This window comes from Macaca thibetana, chromosome 17, assembly GCF_024542745.1.
Source record: "Macaca thibetana thibetana isolate TM-01 chromosome 17, ASM2454274v1, whole genome shotgun sequence".
In the NCBI taxonomy this organism is placed as follows: Eukaryota; Metazoa; Chordata; class Mammalia; order Primates; family Cercopithecidae; genus Macaca; species Macaca thibetana.
Window position 1 is genome coordinate 16353828 of NC_065594.1, and position 19711 is coordinate 16373538.

A 19711-nucleotide genomic window follows, 5' to 3' on the forward strand; every position below is an offset into this window, starting at 1 on the left:
TCGTGGTGAGTGCTGCAGTGCTTAAAGATGGTGTGTCTGGAGTTTGTTCCTTCAGATGTTCAGATGTGTCCAGAGTTTCTTCCTTCCGGTGGGTTCATGGTCTTGCTGACTTCAGGAGTGAAGGCACAGACCCTCACAGTGTTACAGCTCATAAAGGTAGTGCAGATGCAGAAAGTAAGCAGCAGCAAGATTTACAGTGAACACCGAAAGAACAAAGCCTCCACAGCAGGTTGCCACTACTGGCTGGGGTGGCCAGCTTTTATTCCCTTATTTGGCTCTGCCCGCCTCCTGCTGATTGGTCCATTTTACAGGGCACTGATTTGGTCCATTTTACAGAGTGCTGATTGGTCCGTTTTTACAGAGTACTGATTCGTGTGTTTACAAACCTTTAGCTAGACACAGAGCACTGATTGGTGCGTTTTTACAGAGTGCTGACTGGTGCGTTTACAAACCTTTAGCTAGACACAGAGTGCTGATTGGTGTGTTTACAAACCTTTAGCTAGATAGAAAAGTTCTCCAAGTCCCCACAGGACCCAGAAGCCTGGCTGGCTTCGCCTCTCACCTAGATGGTCAATCATTATTTGCCTACCTTTCAGGGTCTTCCTAAGCTTGCTTGTGTTTGTCCAGGGATTTTAGTTGCAAGAGGAAGGATCTGGGAGGAATGAGGCTGTTCTACCTTGGAAAACGGGAAGTTTCCTAAGCACTGTGCTTTTTATTGTTGAGACATGTGAATGGTCACCTCATTCCCTTTTCTTTGGTACATATTGTTGGAGAAGAGGTTTCAATATCATGTTGACCTATTGATTTTTCAAATGAGCGATTTTAGCAGTGTTACTTCCAGTTCCTGCTATCTCCAGAAGCCAAAGATGATTCCAATAAAGAAAGGGTCTCTTTTGGAAACAAACAGCAGTTATGCTGTACTTAAAATTACCCCTGCTCCCTCTGGTTCCTTCTTACCTTGGAGTGAATTATTTCAAGAGGCTTCTCAACTCTCATGCAGTGGGACCTATCTGTCTAGCACGGGGTTTCTGAGCCTTAGCACCATTGATGTTTTGGACCAGATAATTCCTTGTTGAGGGGTACGTTCTGAATATTATGGGATATTTAGCAGCATCCCTGGTCTCTACCCCGTAGGTGGCAGTAGCAGCGCCCCCCTCCACGCCTCTCCCACCATGCCTCCTATCCGCCACCCTGCAGTTGTAACAACCAAATAGTTTCCAGATACTTACAAATGTTGGCAAAATTACTGAATGAGAACCACTGGTTTAGCCCGTTTGCCAGGTATAGCCAACATGTCAGAATATCGTTTGAGTTCAAGGCATTGTCTCTCTTTAATGAATTCTGCAAATAATAAAAACTCACTTCTACTTTTATCTTGCACATGTATTTTTACTGATACGAGTAGAGGCAGAATGTGATTATTTACAACAACTCATCTTTTTTTTTTTGTAGAAAAGGTACTCTTGTGACTGTGATTAAATTGTTTATATATACCTGATGTAAATTACGAGTTGATGGGTGCAGCACAGCAACATGGCACAAGTATACATATGTAACAAACCTGCACGTTATGCACATGTACCCTACAACTTAAAGTATAATAAAAATAAATAAATTAAAAAAAAAAAAAAGTAATTCAATAAATGTAGTGCTCACTCTGTGCAGAATAGAAGGAATGGTTTTGGTTCCCAAGAGCACATTGACAGATAATTCCTTGGGGAAAATTTTCCTTGAGAAGTCTATGCTGCCTGGGACTTAGTGAAAAGAATAATCTCTTTCATTAGGAGTAGACCTAATTGAAGAAGAAAATGGAAGAAAATAGAAAATTTTATTTCTTTTATTGTTGTCATTGAGTTTCTTCTCCATGCCCAGTATATGCACCAGATGGAAAGAGGAGATTTGTGTCCAACACTGTAGCTTGATTCCTGGGAACCCCAGAGGCCTCTCTAGTAATCCGTCCTGCCTTTGCTGTTTTCTTTGTAAATTATATATTTTTTTAATACTTGGAAAATTTTTTGTAGAATTTCATTTTATCCTCCAAAGAATTCTCTTATCAGGTATCATACTTATCAGGTATCATAAAACACAACATCATTCTAAATCAATGTGCTTAAATTGAATAAAAGATAATATGCTTAAAATGAATATGAAGCCATAAATACAAGTCATTCTAAAATGACATGCCTAAACTGATTTTTAAAATGAAACACAACATATTAAAGCACAGTTTGCCCATTCTGTAGCCTAGAACAAAACATAGGGCAGAGGCTTAGGCACCTAACAAGCTCTGAGGAATGGTAGCTCAGTTTGACGGGACAAATAGATCCATTTGACAATGACGTTTGACAATGTAGGTTATTCAGTAGCCCAGATAGCAGACTGTCTGATATTTCTAAGTAGACAGGAAGGAGAAAAGTGTGCTGAGGATCTTGGCATCAGGCAAAAACAGGAAAGGTACCTGTAGGAATTTTCACCTAACAAATGTAGGATGCACAAACTTCGATTAGCTTCCGGTGGGATGAGAAGATGAAAATAGCAAGATCTTGGAGTAATGGGGTAATAGGTAAGTTGTAGGGCAAGATATCTTGCTTAGAGAAGCCAAGAGCAATAGCCTATGAAGGAAACAAAGTGGGATGTTATTCTAGAAGCCAAGTAAAATCCTCATTATTAAAATAGTGTGATTAAAGTCAGCCTAGTGTGAACTTAAAGTCAGCCTATTACTGACTCTTGAGTTATTGAACTAGAATTTGGGTTAACTTCTCACATGTACCCTACAACTTAAAGTATAATAAATAAATTAAAAAAAAAAAAAAAAAAAAGAATTTCTTAACTTCAAAAAAATTGGATTCCTGTTAGGTCCTGAATCAATCAGTACTGAGCTTCTAGTCAGGGGTCATATCACCCCAACTACAGAGGGAGAATTCTAGAAGACTTGTCAAAGAAAAATTGCAATGGACTAGTTAATCAGGCCAGGAGGACTTTATTCAAGACTATCGCAATAGGGAGAACTAAAAACTCTATTGAAACAAAAGGAAAACTAACATAGGAACAGAAAACCAAATACTGTGTGTTCTCAGTTGTAAGTGGGAACTAAATGATGAGAACACATGGACACAAAAAGGGGAACAACAGACACTGGGGCCTACATGAGGCTAGAGGGTGGGAGGAGAGAGAGGAGCAGAAAAAAGAACAGTTGAGTACTAGGCTTAGTACCTGGGTCACAAAATCATCTATACAATGAACCCCTGTGACATGAGTTTACCTATAAAACACACCTGCACATGTGACCCTGAAACTAAAATAAAAATAATCATAATAAAAGAAACAAAAGGCAAGAGAATTTTCCAGCACTGGAGTGGGTTCCTGGAAAAGTCCTGGATGACATCAGGAGGGAGGTAGTCAATGTGGTTATCTGTGTTTGCTAATCATTGCTTATTGAAGTCAGACTCCAGAGACTAGGGTCCTATCACTAGTGATGATTAGATTTCAAAAGGATGGCCTTCAGTCCTTAAGGTAGACATTCCTGGCTTGTAAAACTGGCAAGTGGCTAGAGAAGATTTACATGTCAAAAGGGCGTAGAAAGAATTCATACATTGCAAGTTGTCTAAAGTAAACACCTAAAGAAAAGGGAGGCCAGGGGCCAATAGTCAGGAAGAAATCTGTCTAAAAGTTTAGTCAAACTAAGGGAAACATTAAAGCCATCTTGGTCAGAGTAACAATGGGATGGAGAGAGGAACACCCTGTTTTAATACTGAACAGGAATCTTGTGAAGTAGATATTTTTATTGCTTTTTTCCAGATAGAGAAATTAAGTTTTAGAGAGATTAAGAACCTTAAGTTACACAATCAGTAAGTAGAACAGTCAGCATTTGAACTCAAGTATCTCAGATTTTATTGTACAAGGTGGATCATCTTAAATCTTATACATTAAAAAAAAATCCCATCTTTGTTTTCTCATCTAAATATAATGGATAATTTCTGGATATTATATACATATGCATGTATTCACACTCACTTTTTATTACTTAATTTTTTTAACATTTCTGAGTCGTCTCCCATTCACACTCGTGGAATACACTGGTTGAGTATTTATGAATACTTACAAAATATGCTCCTATCCAATACAATCTATGATCAGCATCTAGGATATTGTATTTTCTCACTCTATAGATCAGGGAAAGAAGACAGTGACTTCAATTGAAAACAATACTCTGATAATATAAGCATGAGTCTCATAATTAGCCTATTGTAGACGACATTCAATGATGATTGTTCACAGCAGTGCACGCCACAGGAACTCACATAATAGTATGAATTTCAAGCAAGAAAATCTAATTATACCTCCAGGCACAAAGCTTAAAATGGGACTGACATATGCATTTCATCTAACATTACTATTGTATTTCATGGGGCAAATGAAAAAAAGTGCAGCCAACATTAAGAAAAATTTCCTGCAGGTGTTCTAGAATAAACTGTTTACACATTTTAATTTTACCCTTTCACAGTTATTTAAATAGAAATAAAGTGAGAGAAAAGCAAAGAATTTCACAATAATCACAGGTCAAGTCTAATTTGTATCATGGTATCAACTAGTTTGGAAAGAATATCATAACCAGACACAGTTGTCTTTGCCCAATCAATATGCTATTCCTAATGATGTCCTGAATTGTAAATAATACAAAAACTTATAATTTCCACAAATATTTTAACAGAATTTCAATAATTAAGAAGGATACATTTGACATTTTAGTTCGTGATAAACAGCCAAAAGTTATTTCCACCTAATTTTAGATAGATGCATGCAGAACACACCATTTTGTAAAAGTTGTTTTTCTTATATCTAAACTAAGTTTTATTTTTATTTCTATTTTAGGTGTCAGTCCTTATATAAATCCTTTCTACCTCTGACAGGAAATTCTCCACTTAATCCATTTTGTTAATTCATAATGCTTTAATGAAATGACTGGAGTTTTAATGTTTTTGAGTGATCATACCCCATTTTTGTATACTGGCTTTTGACGAGAAACATTAGGGGTGTGTGGCCTGTAGCTTTTTTCATTCCTTAATCTAGTCCATTAGCAGTTTGTGTACTCATAAACTGTGGCAACGTGCTGCTCAAGAGCTGCCAAATCCCCAGGCTCAGATTAGATGCCATTGTCTCAGTGCTCACAAGAGAGGAAAAGCAGAGGAGCTGTGAGCCATGGAAGAAGCACAGAAGCCGGAGGACAGGCTGGCTGTGGAGTCATTAGCGATACACGGACAACAACAGTAAATAAAGGAATAAGATGAGATTGCTCTAACCTCAGAGGATTAGCTCATAGCTAAATCTTGTTTACATTTTCTGTTAAAATATAGACTGTTGCATTTTAGAAATAACGTTTATTTTAATAATGCTGATATTATCGAGAAGACTGGATACAGAGACAAGAAATGGAAAACTTCACTTTGCCCAGCAACAGCTTTCATGTTCGTGAAACAAAGTTATGATGGAGTTACTATAAAGTCACTTCTCATGTCCAGCTTTTATCATTCCATGTCTATAATAATTTATACTTACGCACAAACATACATCTTATAAAGAATAGATAAAGTCAGAATCTGAGCTCTGATTTTTTTGGCACATTGTCCATTTTTCTCACTTTACCTCTGTTTTACCCCCAAATTTCCCTTCTCTATTTCTCAGTCTTTCCAAATACTGAACAAACCTTCCATTTCCTTGTCAGTCCTGGCACTGAAGAAGATCACTGTATTCAGAAAATTCTGTCGTACGGCGCTCCCTCCAGAAGGAACTCTGCAGTGAAGTTCACTCAGCCTATGTCTCAGTGAATGTCTGGGATATTGCTATTCTTTAAAGTGTTGCTAACAGCAAGATTGAGGAATCATTTAAATATAAATATTGCATATAGAAACAGGGCTCAGTGTGAACTTTTCATTGTCAACAGGCAGATGCACTCACAATTACAGTATCATTTTTACAATGAAAATAAAAGACACAGAAAATAGAAACCATAGAAGTGTCATGTTTGTAAAGAATAGAATGCTGACCTCAGGCGATCCACCTGCCTTGGCCTCCCAAAGTTCTGGGATTACAGGTCAGCCTGGTCAACGTGGTGAACCCTTTCTCTACTAAAAATACGAAAATTACCCGGGTGTGGTGGCGCATGCCTATAATCCCAGCTACTTGGGAGGCTGAGGCAGGAGTATTGCTTGAACCTGGGAGGCAGAGGTTGCAGTGAGCCGAGATCGCACCACTGCACTCCAGCCTGGGCAACAGAGTGAGACTCTGTCTCAAAAGGAAAAAAAAAAAAAGAATAGAATGCTTAGCCTTGTATTGTTTTCAATAAATAATTTACTGTTTTTATTACTGTGTTTCAGTCAATTTTATCTTGGTTTTACTTATTGTAGCATTTAGTATCTGAGTACAGTGTTAATCTGAGTACAGATTACAGTGTGGAATCAATTTGGCGTTCTTAGTTTGGCTAAAAGACACATACGTGTTGAGTGTTTACTTGGAGTTTGCTGTGGTTTGAATGTTTGTCCCCTCCAAAACTCATGCTGAAACGTAAACTCCGATGTGGCAGAATTGAGATGTGGGATCTTGAAGACATGATTCATGGATTAATGGATTGATGGATTATTATGGGAGTGGGGCTAGTGGCTTTTTAACAAGTAGAAGATAGACCAGAGCTGACATGCTTAGCCTCCTTCCCAGGTGATGTCCTGTGCTATTTCGGGATTCTGCAGAGACCCCAACAGCAAGAAGAACCTCACCAGTTGTGGTCCCTCAGCCTGGGATCCTTGGCCTCCATAACTGTAAGAAATAAATTTATTTTCTTTATAAATTACCCAGTTTCGGGTATTCTGTTATAAGCGACAGGAAGCAGACTGAGACAGGGTTCATTGACTCTGATGTATATGTTTCTTCTTTTTATCATTGTTCATATTGTGAACAGAGCACCCTTTTGCTGAGTTATTGTTCTATACTGAATAAGGGAACTATTCATCATGTATTTTTAATACGACTTTGCCATTGGCTTGGCTCAATGAATTCATGTATTATTTTTGAATTGCCTTTCTTTTTACTACTTTCCTGAAATTTCAGCAACTTCTTATTTAGAAATTAGAATAGGGTGTAAATCAACACTGTGAAATAAATTTAAAAGAATAACTTAGGTTCATAAATCAGTATCAATGATATCCATGAAATCAATTTTAAAAAATAACAGGTTTAGAGTGGAAATATGCTGTCTCTCTCTGGCTCAATCCAAGGAAGTTGTCAAATCCTGGATTTTTTATATTTCCTTGTATCCATCCATCTCCTCCATTCTGCTCCTATGCCTCTCTCAGGCTTCCTTTGCCTATTATTTAGGTTAGTATAGGGAATATCCATGCTATTTCTGATTTTTTTTCCCTTCCCATTCATTCTAGATATCTGTCAGATTAATGTTTCTGGATACCTCTGACTTCCTAGAAAACCATCAATAGCTCACCATTTCAAAATAAATAAAATCTATACAATGTAGCCCAATATTACAGACCCAAATTTGTCTTTTACACTTGTTTCTCTCACTCTCCTCCTTCAGATTTCTACTGCATTAGAGAAGCCAGAACTGTACGAATTATGACATCTCTGCACATTTTTGTATACTTTTCTACCTTCATTACTTTGTTGAACTTCTTTCCTTCCTCTGGAAAACCTCTCTCCTCCCATGTCTGTTTTCTCAAATTGTAACTACGGTGGACCCAGATCACATGCAGTCCCTGAAACTTTTCAAGTTTCTGCCCTTCTTTAGTGGCTTTAATGATATGTCTCTTGATGACACCCAGAACTTCCTGTATTCCACATTAATGATTTGTGTACATGAAGACTTTCTCCTGAGAGACTATAGCTCCTTGAAAATAGATAGGAGACTCCTTTATTTTGTATTTGTGATTGAGAAATACTTATTTTTTTCCTAAAGTGCCCAAATAATAAATATCTAACAGATGACGGAAATACTCTTTGAGTAGACGGATGAAAAAAGAAATGAGGGAGGGCATTTTTAAATAGAATTTGAGAGTGTTTTGAGCTGATTGTCTTTTTATCTCTGAAGCAGTTATGAGATTGTTACTGTTGGGAAAGAAGAAAGATAATGGGGGAAAAGTCTTAGGCAATACATGAACAATTTTAAGAACAGATGTAGCTTGTGGCCACATTATATTTAATAAGAGAATAACAGTAAATTCTGCTTTCCCATGTGGTTAGGGAAGAGTTGGAAATGGAAATGGGCCATGTTAACTCGGCATATAAATTTTTTTCCAACAGCGTTTTGCTCTTTAGGCTCAGAATTTGAGGCAGTGTATGATAGAAAAAGCCTGTAAGTTTAATTCAAAAACTGTTTTGCCATACTGGAAAAATAGTTTTTGTAAAGGCTTAAAATAATTGCAGACAAATAATACAGGGGAATATGGAATACAGCCAGGGACCAAAATAATATAAATGATTCTATTAAAGAAAAAAAAAAACAACCCTCACAATTGTCAAATAGACAATGGATGCTGAATTTGACAGTATGAATCTATATGGCTGTCTTCTATGTACTTAAAAAATGGTCAGAGTATATAGTGAACTGTTCAGATCAGGCAGGGAGCCGGGTTAAATTATTATCATTAGGAAAACAAATTCCTTGAACAAAGGAAGAGAATGATCTCTTATGGAGAATCAAGGTGATATTTGATAAATTGTGTCTCACTATTTCTTTTTCCTTCTTTTATTTGTTTTGAGACAGAGTCTCGCTCTGTTACCCAGACTGGAGTGCGGCGACGTGATAACAGCTCACTGCAATGTCCGCCTCCCGGGTTCAAGCAATTCTCCTGCCTCGGCCTCCCGAGTAGCTGGGATTACAGGTGCCCGTCACCACTCTTGGCTAATTTTTTGTATTTTTAGTAGAGACGGGGTTTCACCATGTTGGCCAGGCAAGGGCCACTTTTGAATCATGGGACTAGTTTTAAGTAGAAAAGACATTTAATAGAAAGTTTAGTAAATAAAGAATGGACAAGGAGAAACACAGCTAAATAGAAAATAAGAAAAGGGAGAAGCTAGAAAAAATGTCTCAGGTACATATACTTAAGATTTTGTTTCTGATAGTTCTTTAAGAAGGATGAAACATCAGGAGAAGGATCCCTGCACTAGATTGAGATTCAAGAGACCTTGGCTTTTGTCCCTCGTAAAAGTTGGCAAAATGTTTCGTGTGATTCTGTGATTATGTCTCTGAACTGACTCTGGTCCAGCACTCAGACTCTTCCCTCAGGCCCATTTCCATCTCCTTTTTCTTTGTGTACTCCAGTAATATAATCCATTGGGTAACACTGAAACAGTGATTTTAGTTTTCAACTTGAAGGTCCAGATGGTTTAGCCAAAGTGTAAGTCAGTTCCTGAGAGCAGTAACAGCATGGGGTTATCAGAACTGTGTATGCTGTTACTCTCAGATGTCTGAAGGCTGTCATGCGAAAACTGGCTGTTCGTAGAAAGAATTAGCACATGGCTACAACTACTTATAACATTGACCTAAAATAACAGTCTCAAACAAAATAGAGTTTTATTTCCTTCCCATGTAAAAGTTGGAGGAGAGCAATTCTACTCAGTTGTCAGATACCTAGGCAATTTCATCACGTGCTACACCATCTCTCCAGTGCTGTCCTCATCCTTGTGGTTTACCAGGGCTTGTCACCACATTCATTCTTCAGGTAGCAGGATAGAGCAAGGTAAAGGAGATGATACATCCCTTCCACTTTAAGTTTCAGACATCTCATTAGCCAGAACTTGGTCACGTGCCACATCCATCTGCAAGGGAAACAGAAATATGGTCTCCATCCTGAGAGGTCAGTGATCTACAGAAAAACTCTATTACTATGAAAGGAAAGAATGGATTAATGAGGTAAACAAGTATCTCCGTGGAAACATGGCCACCCATGCATGAGCACACACTCCCTACCTATATCTCTCTCTTTTTACTGCTGTAATTTTCAATAAAACCACACTCACTCCAGTCATTGTTTCATTTGGCCAATTTATTAAAGTCAGACACATTTGGGGCAGGCCATATGGGTGTGTTTAGCTGCAGTCAATCAGTCATTTTGAGTAAAGGAAATATTTTTGGAAGGACATTGCAGAGAGAGCCCAGCATGGGCTCAAAGTGATGAATGCTTTGTTTTGTAGACTACATTAGACCAAGTGATTTTGGGGGTGAAAGAATAAGATGGGGAAAATCAACTATTCTAATTAGACAGCTGGTGATGGATTATAAATTTTAAATAATTCTCTTAAATAGGCAAAGAGGAAAGGCTTTTCTTGATAGAATCAGGAACTACCACAGTCCCAATGGCAACTGATAATGATTAAACTGACTGCAGAATGATTAGGAGACATAGAAGGGAATATATAAAAATATCAGAAAGAAGCATCCATCATTAGCTAGGAGAAAAACCTGAAAACCGTGGCAATAACAAAAATGAGAAAAACCAAGTGCTTCACTAAAGAGTCTGAGGTTGGCACAAATACCAAAGTATTCTCCAGAAACTTCAATCTAATAATATGCACTGATGAAGTGATATTCCAACCTATACATTTCACAATATTTTAATGTTCTTTTATTTCCACATTAGAAAATAAGAATATCCATATTCAGAACAACTGTTCATCCTGAGTCTAGTCTAGTCTTTGGCAATTATATTCAGCAACATTTTTAGGAGAATGTTATATTTCACCATGATATCAAAAGCTGGAGATTATTTAAATTCTTCTTGACTCAATCCTTTATACCTCTGAACATTAAGAAAGAGCTCTTTTTCTTGCCAGTGAAAGCACCTGAGAAAATAAGACCCTTTGATTTTTTTATATGGGCCTTTCCAAATATTCTACTCATTTGACATTTTATTAAACTTGGGTTCACTAAAAAGGAACTTTATAAATATTCACACAAAGGTAGCTTTCATTCCTTGTACATCCATATGTGTACATCATATACCTATGTGTGTGTGCATGTGTGCAGATGCCATGCAAGAGAGAAACTTAACTAATTGTTTAAGGATTGTTCTACACAAACTTTGCTGAAAGTACATGTAAGTGCTGGTTTTACAGATTGTCTAATGAGTTGGACTTTGTTTCATTATAGAAAGCAGTGAAGTCTGCTGTGACATTTGAAGAAAGCTAGCAGGGTTTTCTTCTCAAGTGTTTTCAGTTTTAAAGTCCAAAGAACTAGGATGAGAGTTGTGTTTGCCTCCAGCTATGAGTATTTTAAGTGAACTGTAAGTAAGTAATATTTTGTGATGAGATTTTCTAATAAGCAGTAATTAAGATTTTCTCATTTATTTCTTAAATGATGACAGAAACAACTCCAATTCTAGTTTGGTTTAACTCCGTTGTATGTGTGAAATACATTTTTATTTTTCATATTCTTTAAAGCACAAGCATTTACTATCAGCATTTTGTTTTTTATACATCTTTTTAGCCAAAATTTTATAACAGTGGCCACATAATTTTTTGGAATAAAGTAGTAGTCAGTGTTTTTAAAGAGGCATTTGAGAGTTCACTGTGGATTATAATCTATTTCTGGAAGCATTCAGCTGGGGAAAAAGAAGTGAAAGCAATTCCAAGTTTTGACCAGCATCTCTAAAATATAAGAACATCATTTCCCAGGGAAACAATGAAAGCAACAAATGGCAATGTCATTTAAAAAAAAATTCAAGTCAGGCGCAGTGGCTCACGCCTGGAATCCCAACACTTTGGGACGCTGAAGCAGGTGGATCATGAGGTCAGAACTTCGAGGCCATCCTGGCCAACATGGTGAAATCCCATCTCCACTAAAAATACAAAAATCAGCCAGGCTTGATGGGAGGTGTCTGTAATCCCAGCTACTTGGGAGACTGAAGCAGGAGAATGGCTTGAACCCAGGAGGCGGAGGTTGCAGTGAGCTGAGATCGCGCCACTGCCCTCCAGCCTGGGTGACAGAGTGAAACTCTATAAAATAAATAAATAAATGGAGAACTTCCACAAACATTTAAATGATCAGAATCAACTTTGACATATGTTATTCAACTAAGTCTGTTTTACCTTAAAAATGAACCAAGGTAGTATGGTATAATTTATGAGTAAAATCTGTTGAAATCTTGAGCTTTATGTAATAAGAGTTTGAGAATGCACAAGAATGAGGCAGCAAGAATGAACAAGCCTTGAAAAAACATAGCCTCACTTTTGTAGGTTGATTTGCTTCATGGGCCAAAACTGCTCTCAGAAAATATTCTGACATTAGCAAGAATGCTTTAAGAACAGAGATTTTTGTCTATTGCATTCATACTTACCAAATCAACCACTTGCAATGCTGTGTTGAGAAGCAGCAAAAATAAGTTGGGATTAGGAGTCTTAACAACTGGCTCACTCCCTTTTCTTCTTTTTGGCCTTCTGAAGTCACTAGTGTATACAAACAAAAACTTAGAAAGAAAAAAAATCTCTTGTGAGAGTTAAATACAGTGTTGCCCAACAAATGCAGTGTCCTCACCTCCTCACTCTTCAGAAAGTCCTCTGTCACCTCTGCTCACAAGCGCTCCTTTGGGAAGGGTGGCTCTCATCACACCTAGACAGGGGACAGGCCATGTTTAGCAAACACTACTTGTTTCCTGTTACAAATCTTAAAACCACAATACCCAGGTGTATGAGTCCATTTTCACACTGCTGATAAAGACACGATAATTTATAAGGAAAAAGAGGTTTGCTGAACTCACAATTCTCTGTGGCTGGGGAGACCTCACAATCATGGCGGAAGGTGAAAGCCATGTCTCACATGGTGACAGACAAGAGAAAAGAGCTTGTGCAGGGAAACTCCCCTTTATAAAACTATCAGATCTTGTGAGACTTTTTCACTATTATGAGAACAGCACAGCAAGGACCCACCTCCATGATTCCATTACCTCCCACCAGGTGCCTCCCACCACATATGGGAATTCAAGATGAGATTTGGGTAGGGACACAGCCACACCATATCACCATTCCTATATGTATTGTCATTGAAATGCTGATTGTTTCGTCAAAATTACCTAATTTTACCTTTTTTTCCTGATCCTTGATTTTGAAATAAGAGCTATGAATCTGTAAGGTATTAGCTCTTTACTTGAGAGCCACCTGCTTGTTTCCTGATTGCAGAATAGTGCAGCAAAATTATACAGGATTGAATCCCCTCAAAGACAATGCCTCTGGAGAGAGATCCAGCAACTGACAGGGATGGGCCCACCTAGTTCAGGGCAGCCTATAGTTGTGGAAAACCATACAGAACTTCACTCCAAACATATTGATAATTAATGTGTTTGAATTGAGAGAGAGAATGCAAGTCTGTAAGGTGACCGTATTAGCAACATGGTTTTCAGAGAAAGAATGTGCACCCTAGCTCCTTTGGAGGGACTTGCTTGACATTTTCCAGTATCTGAAATCAAAGTGGGGATGCCCTGCCCAATCCCCCTCAAGAGGAGCACCTTTGCAGATGATCACTGCCAGCCAGGAGCAGCCTTGTGTGTTCTGTCTGTGCTAGGACAGGAAACAGTTTGAAAACATGGCCACAAGGTATTAGAATACCTCTGTCAAAAAAGAAGTAGGGTCACTGACGATTGGAAATGTTTGAGCTGTAGAAACTGTTGAAAAACTAAAGGATGCTGCTTTTGTTTTTGAGGTATCACTCTTTTGTTGTCCTCAAAACAGAATGGAAAATAGACACCTACATGGGCATGCACACACACTTTCACACGCATGCATGTACGCACATACATCCTTGTTTTCTCACCAGAAAAAAATGTTGTGTTGGAGAATAATGCAAACAGGCAAGGAACAAGCAGACCTTAGACAAGACATTCATTAATTGTTACAAAGTGATTTGTGGCTACTCATTGCCAAATGACTGGAGCATGCAATAATGGAAACTTGGGAATTTAAAAAAAACAAAACTTCAAAACACCAAAACCTACCTCCAACTCCACTGATCAACAGTACACGTAATATCTCAACCCCCTGCTCCCCACCAAAAAAACAACCTTTGATTCAGAAACCTCCTTTATATCTTTGAACATGGAAAAACAATGGGCTTTGCTGTTTGATTGGTGTTTAATTCCCAAGCACTGGTCCTCACTTAGGGATGGGGTTGCTCATGCAATTTAAATGTCCTCACATAAGTAGATTTTGGCGATTGCTCCTGAACTTTTCATTTCAGTCAGCTGGATAGGGTTTCTACATCCTATTTGCCTCCCTCAGAGAAGAGGAAATTTCTGCAAATTATTTTCCATTTATTCTTGTGGTAAAGGTAATTCACTTCCTCTAAGGCTCAACTTTTTTATTTGAAAATGAAGTGAAAGTCGGTGTGAATATTGATATGACATCAATGTTTTGGAGACTGAGGGAAATTTTCCTTTGGCCAATGGCTGATTGAAAGATGTAAAGAGTCTAGTGTGGGGCAAACCGAATCCTGGTGCAAACCGACCTTCCCCTTCAGATGGTTTGGAGACTAGGCTGTGACACATGCTATCTGATTTAGCGGTTTCTCTTAATCCTGCTATTTCCTGTTATACATCAGGAGCTGTCAGAACATTGCACATGTGTCTAGGAAAAACTGTAAGTGACACAACCAGGGCAGATCTAAAGACCTAAGAAAATGGTGAGCAACTTTTTATATTTTCATCCTGCCCAATTATCCAAAGTGGCTCTCCACCAAAAAAAAAAAAAAAAAAAAAAAAAAAAAAAAATTAGCTGTCCACTTTGACCACTTTTTTTTTTCACTCAAAATGAATCATTGAATTCCATAGATTAACTGTGAATTCTTATATCTTAGGCTGCCTTCATTGAATAAGCAGATTTTAAAGAAAAAATTAGCACTCACTCAAGCAATAAAATGGTAGCATTAAAGAACCTTTAAGAATTAGGATCCGGGCCGGGCGCGGTGGCTCAAACCTGTAATCCCAGCACTTTGGGAGGCCGAGACGGACGGATCACGAGGTCAGGAGATGGAGACCATCCTGGCTAACATGGTGAAACCCCGTCTCTACTAAAAAATTTTAAAAAATTAAAAAAACTAGCCGGGCGAGGTGGCAGGCGCCTGTAGTCCCAGCTACTTGGGAGGCTGTGGCAGGAGAATGGCGTAAACCCGGGAGGCGGAGCTTGCAGTGAGCTGAGATCCGGCCACTGCACTCCAGCCAGGGCGATAGAGTGAGACTCTGTCTCAAAAAAAAAAAAAAAAAAAAAAAAAAAAAAAGAATTAGGATCCGGGAGGCAATGGTCCATTATTTCATCATTTAAATTTATTTGGGTTTTTGGGAATGTATGAGTGAGTTTACACCCATTTTCATTTCATTTTCAAATTAGATGATTGAGCCCTACAAAGAGGTAGTGATTTAACCTCAACTCACACAATGAACTTTCCCAAAGAGGTGTGGTTGGAATTAGAGCTTGTTCTACTCACGCCAGTGTTCACATAGCAAGTGTGCTCTCTAATAGCTTATATTCCTATAGTGTTTTGTACTGGCCAGTTTCCACATACATCTTTTCTTTTAAACACACTCACACTGTGTGACAAACATATTCTCTTTTACAGACTAGAGACCATAGGTTATAGGCTACTGCAAAGCAGGAATCTTGTCTACTTTGTGCACCATGCTGTTCATATGGCCTGCTGTATTGTAAGTGCTTAGTGTCATCTGTTGACTAGACAAGTAAATAAGGGAGAACTTGTCCCACAGTTGAGAAGGGGTGCTATGGCCTCTTATCTACAAATTGTTGTTAGACCTCTGCTCAAACATTTTCAGTGATGAGAAATTCATAACCTTCCAAAGCAGCCATGGTACATATCCTTTCTTATTTTAGTTTAGTTTAGTTTTGCCTGTTTGTTTTTGCTTCACAGCTCCTCAGTGTCTTCTCTTCTACTCAGAGTGGTTCTGTTGATGTCAGTGATGGTTGCTGGGCTCTTTGGGGTAGATACATAGCCTAGGGTAGGCCTTTCACAACATCCATCCCCCATCTACAGTCACTGGTCCAAGTAGTGACCACTTTGGGAACCAGTTGTTGTCCATCATATCTGTCAAATGGAAGATGAAGGAGAAAGGGTCGCTTTCTTTTTTTCTGATTTCAAACTCTGGTAAACCTGGTGCCTCCAGTGGCCCTCTTTACTTTTGTGTATCAAGAGGCTGCCTGAGAAAGAAACCAAATGCAAGACAAAAACCAAGCAGAAATGGAGAGCATGATGGCAGCTATTGAAACCTCTAAATCCTCTGTTCCTAGAGCTAGCTCCACCTTTGGGTTTCTCAACTGTGTGGCTAATACCTTTCTCTTTTTCTTTTTTTTTTTTTTTTTTTGTTTTACTACTTATAAGCAAAGGAGGTCTAACATGACCACCCATTCCATGATGACACAGTTTTGACTTTTGAAACATTCTTATACGGAGCCCAGATCCCCTTTATAGAGACAAGAACAGGTGTAACTCTTTTGTATAACAATGTTTCTGACACTTGGAGAAAGCTACCCTCTCTTTTCCTCAGCTTTTGCTTAAGTCTTCTGTCCAGGTTCTGCATACTATTTTGTCAACTTCTCTTCACGTGATGTAGTGTCCTACACCATTTGGTTGCTAACATTTCATTACATCTCCATTTGCCCACAGCTATCTTAACATGAGGGAGGATTAACACAATGTTCAGCAACATAACATAGGATAATAATTTTCTTTCTTTCATACATTGTATTTTTTCACTGCTCCTGAAGGTCTCATTGGCCTTTATAAATATTATAATATATAATTGACTTGAAATACAAGTGTTATCAATTGAAACTCTCAAGCCTGACACATTTTTTTGATAATAAAGTATGTCTCCCATAACTTTTAATAATTTTGTTCTTTTTAACTGATTTTAGCTTTATTTCAAATTAGATATGTTCCACATTTTCTACTCATTGATTTTTACTTTGGGTCTATTAGAAAATGAATTTGTTATTTCCTTTTATTTTATATTTTCAGAAAACTATGTTTAAAGATTGTGTTTTTTAAATTTTTATTTGTTTATTTATTTGAGATAGCATCAAGGAAGGTAAACATTTCTATGGCAGAATGCTATTTAGAAGTCCAAGATAGTTATTTAATAGTTTTCTTACATGAATGTAATGTCTATTTTTTTGTGGATCTTTTTCTTTCCTAAATCTTTATTCATCTTGAAGCTCTGGTGACTATTCGTGTAAAGAATGTGATTTTCATTCAGTTCCTGTCTGAGACACTAAAAAAAAAAAATGGTTTCTTTGCTTCATTTGCCAAATGTTCTGCACAGTGCTTATTTTGTATTTTTTCCCATATTAAGTGTAATACAAGACTCATTGGCACATTATAAATAAGAAATTAATTTTGAAAAGGAAGCCACTTCCAAAAGCAGCATTTCCCCAGGAAATAAAGAAGAGGTGAGATCAGTATCCCCAGAGAGTCTACAACTGTCTTCTGTCTGTTCCCCTTCTTCTTTTACAGGATAAAATGAAAATTGAGAAAGAATTCAGATAATTGAGACTAAAACGTGCTGCCTTAGTTATTTCAATTTTTCATACAAAATATATGCTTGGCTTGAGGTATATTATTATCTTCCATGTTTTCGTTATAGTCTTACTGAATTTTACAAGAAGGAAAAAGATTAAAAAACTAAAGTGGGTTGTGTGTATATGTGTGTGCCTAAAGGTATATTGATAACATAGAAACATAAATATTTTATAGAAAAATTATACCATGAGGATCAATTAATGTATCAAAGGGAAGGTAATGTTATGATAATCAGATTCATTTCACTGTGACCCAGATTAAAGCTTTTTACTCTTAACCCATGGTTTCTGCATTTACTGGGGTGGATTTTCCCTTTTTGTATAGCTGGATAGGAACATGTTTATGTCTTTTCACTTTAAACTTGCTCAAACAAAGCACCAAACCAAAAATGATACAGATTTAAATGAAGATTCTGTAGGAGAGAGAGAGAGGGTGACACCATGTACCACAAACCGTCGTCCTCATTAAATATTTTTATTTTCTGCAAGTTCTCACCACCGTCATACCACCACTGCTGGTTTTCATTATCCTCCCTTTGGTCACTCTGTATCCCTTCTTACTGGATCCTTTATCTTGACATCTTTATTTTTCCTCAGAACCTCGAATCCCCATGTTTTCATATACAGGGCAACTTCTTCACAGCCTTTTGTTAGTCAGGAAGTCCTTTTCACCGTAATTGGTTTATTTTAGCTTAGAAATCTTTCTTCTAAATACGTGCAAGGCTTTCTCTGAAAAGGACTTTGTTTTATTTTTTTATCTTGTTAGAGTTTCTTCCATCACAGTACATAATTCTGTAGTTGGGGATAGTTGTGAATAACAATTTGGAAAGCAGGAACTAAAACTTATTTCTCCAAACTCATTGACATTATTATCCTGTAACTAAACTCTAAGAGTTTTAAGAAATGTATCTGTATGGGGTCATCTATAGCAGTAAAACATCAATCATCAATAACTTTTATGTAGGCTTTGCTTAATACATGGTAAACTTTGATCTGATATTATTTTCTAGGTATAAGGGTTAAAAATAAGTGCCAGTCTAGATTTTGCTGAAAATAACTTCTGTTTTAACATCTTGTGATTTTCACCACAATCATTCCCTTCATTGCCAAACAATGAATTGGCAAGGATTCTTGTTTAATTGAGGTTTAATGGAAACTGGTTGCCTTAAGAAGAAATAGACTTATGTGCATGATGTGTTCATTTGCAGGCAGCCTCAAAGATCACCAACTGTAAGAAACAGGAAGGGACTTTGAAGTAGATAACGTCTTGTGTTTTTTTCACATATTCCCTGGTGGAATTTTAGTTTTGTATTATGCTTTTCCAAGTTTTTCTCCAGATGTTACACAGTTTTGTTTTTGTTTTTTTTTTTTCCGGAATAGTTTAGACATCTTGTACACAGACATCAAGATCAAAAAACAGAGGCATCAGCTCTATTTTACAAAAATATCTCATAGAATCTTATTGAAGAATGTTGGAATCATTTGAGCGACTGCTTCTGTCCAGTTTCCACGCTGTCTAAAGATCCTCCTTGAAATCCCATATAACCTTTAGTGTAATGCCCATGTTAAGAAAAGTGGGTCAGTAATTAAAGACATATTCAATCATGTTTCTGGCTTTTTGTGTTTATAAATTATGTATATAATTATAAATATAGTATTTATATAGAAATATAAATGTATACATATGTTTATATTTATAAATTATAAATAATCAGTAAAACATCAGTGGAACAAACATTCTCTGTACAATTAATTATGCAGATAATAGAGTACCTAAGAATCTCTTAAAAAATGAGTGAAATATATGTTTGTTTAGTACACAGTCTGTGGAACAGAGTTGTTGGTAATGTACTGTGGACTGGGGTCATATTACCCATTCCCATGCATTTTCCTTGGAAGATAAAGACAGCTATCAGGTTTCAAGTCATTCAAGACAGAGACATAAGCAAAGGCACAGATATTTGAAGGTAAATAAGTAGGCAAATTTGACTAAGGAGGATGCTATGCTAGTAGGTGTTGTAGCATTAGTGTTAATATGAGGTTAATGCATGTTAGTTAGAAAGAAATAATGCAAAATTAATCTTCTTCCTCTCCCATTTGAACTATATAATTAAATAGTACATTCATCTTAATA

The 19711-nt window shown here is 37.2% G+C and overlaps 1 long non-coding RNA gene across 2 annotated transcripts in view; it reads left to right on the forward strand.

Annotated features, from left to right (window-relative positions):
- Positions 1–19173, forward strand: part of LOC126940326 (uncharacterized) — a 245524-nt gene extending 226351 nt beyond the window's left edge. For both annotated transcript variants that reach the window (XR_007720707.1, XR_007720708.1), the window contains exons 6-7: positions 6712–6812; positions 18786–19173. This is a non-coding gene — a long non-coding RNA (uncharacterized LOC126940326). The remainder of the gene's footprint in view (positions 1–6711; positions 6813–18785) is intronic.
- Positions 19174–19711: the final 538 nt, after the last annotated feature.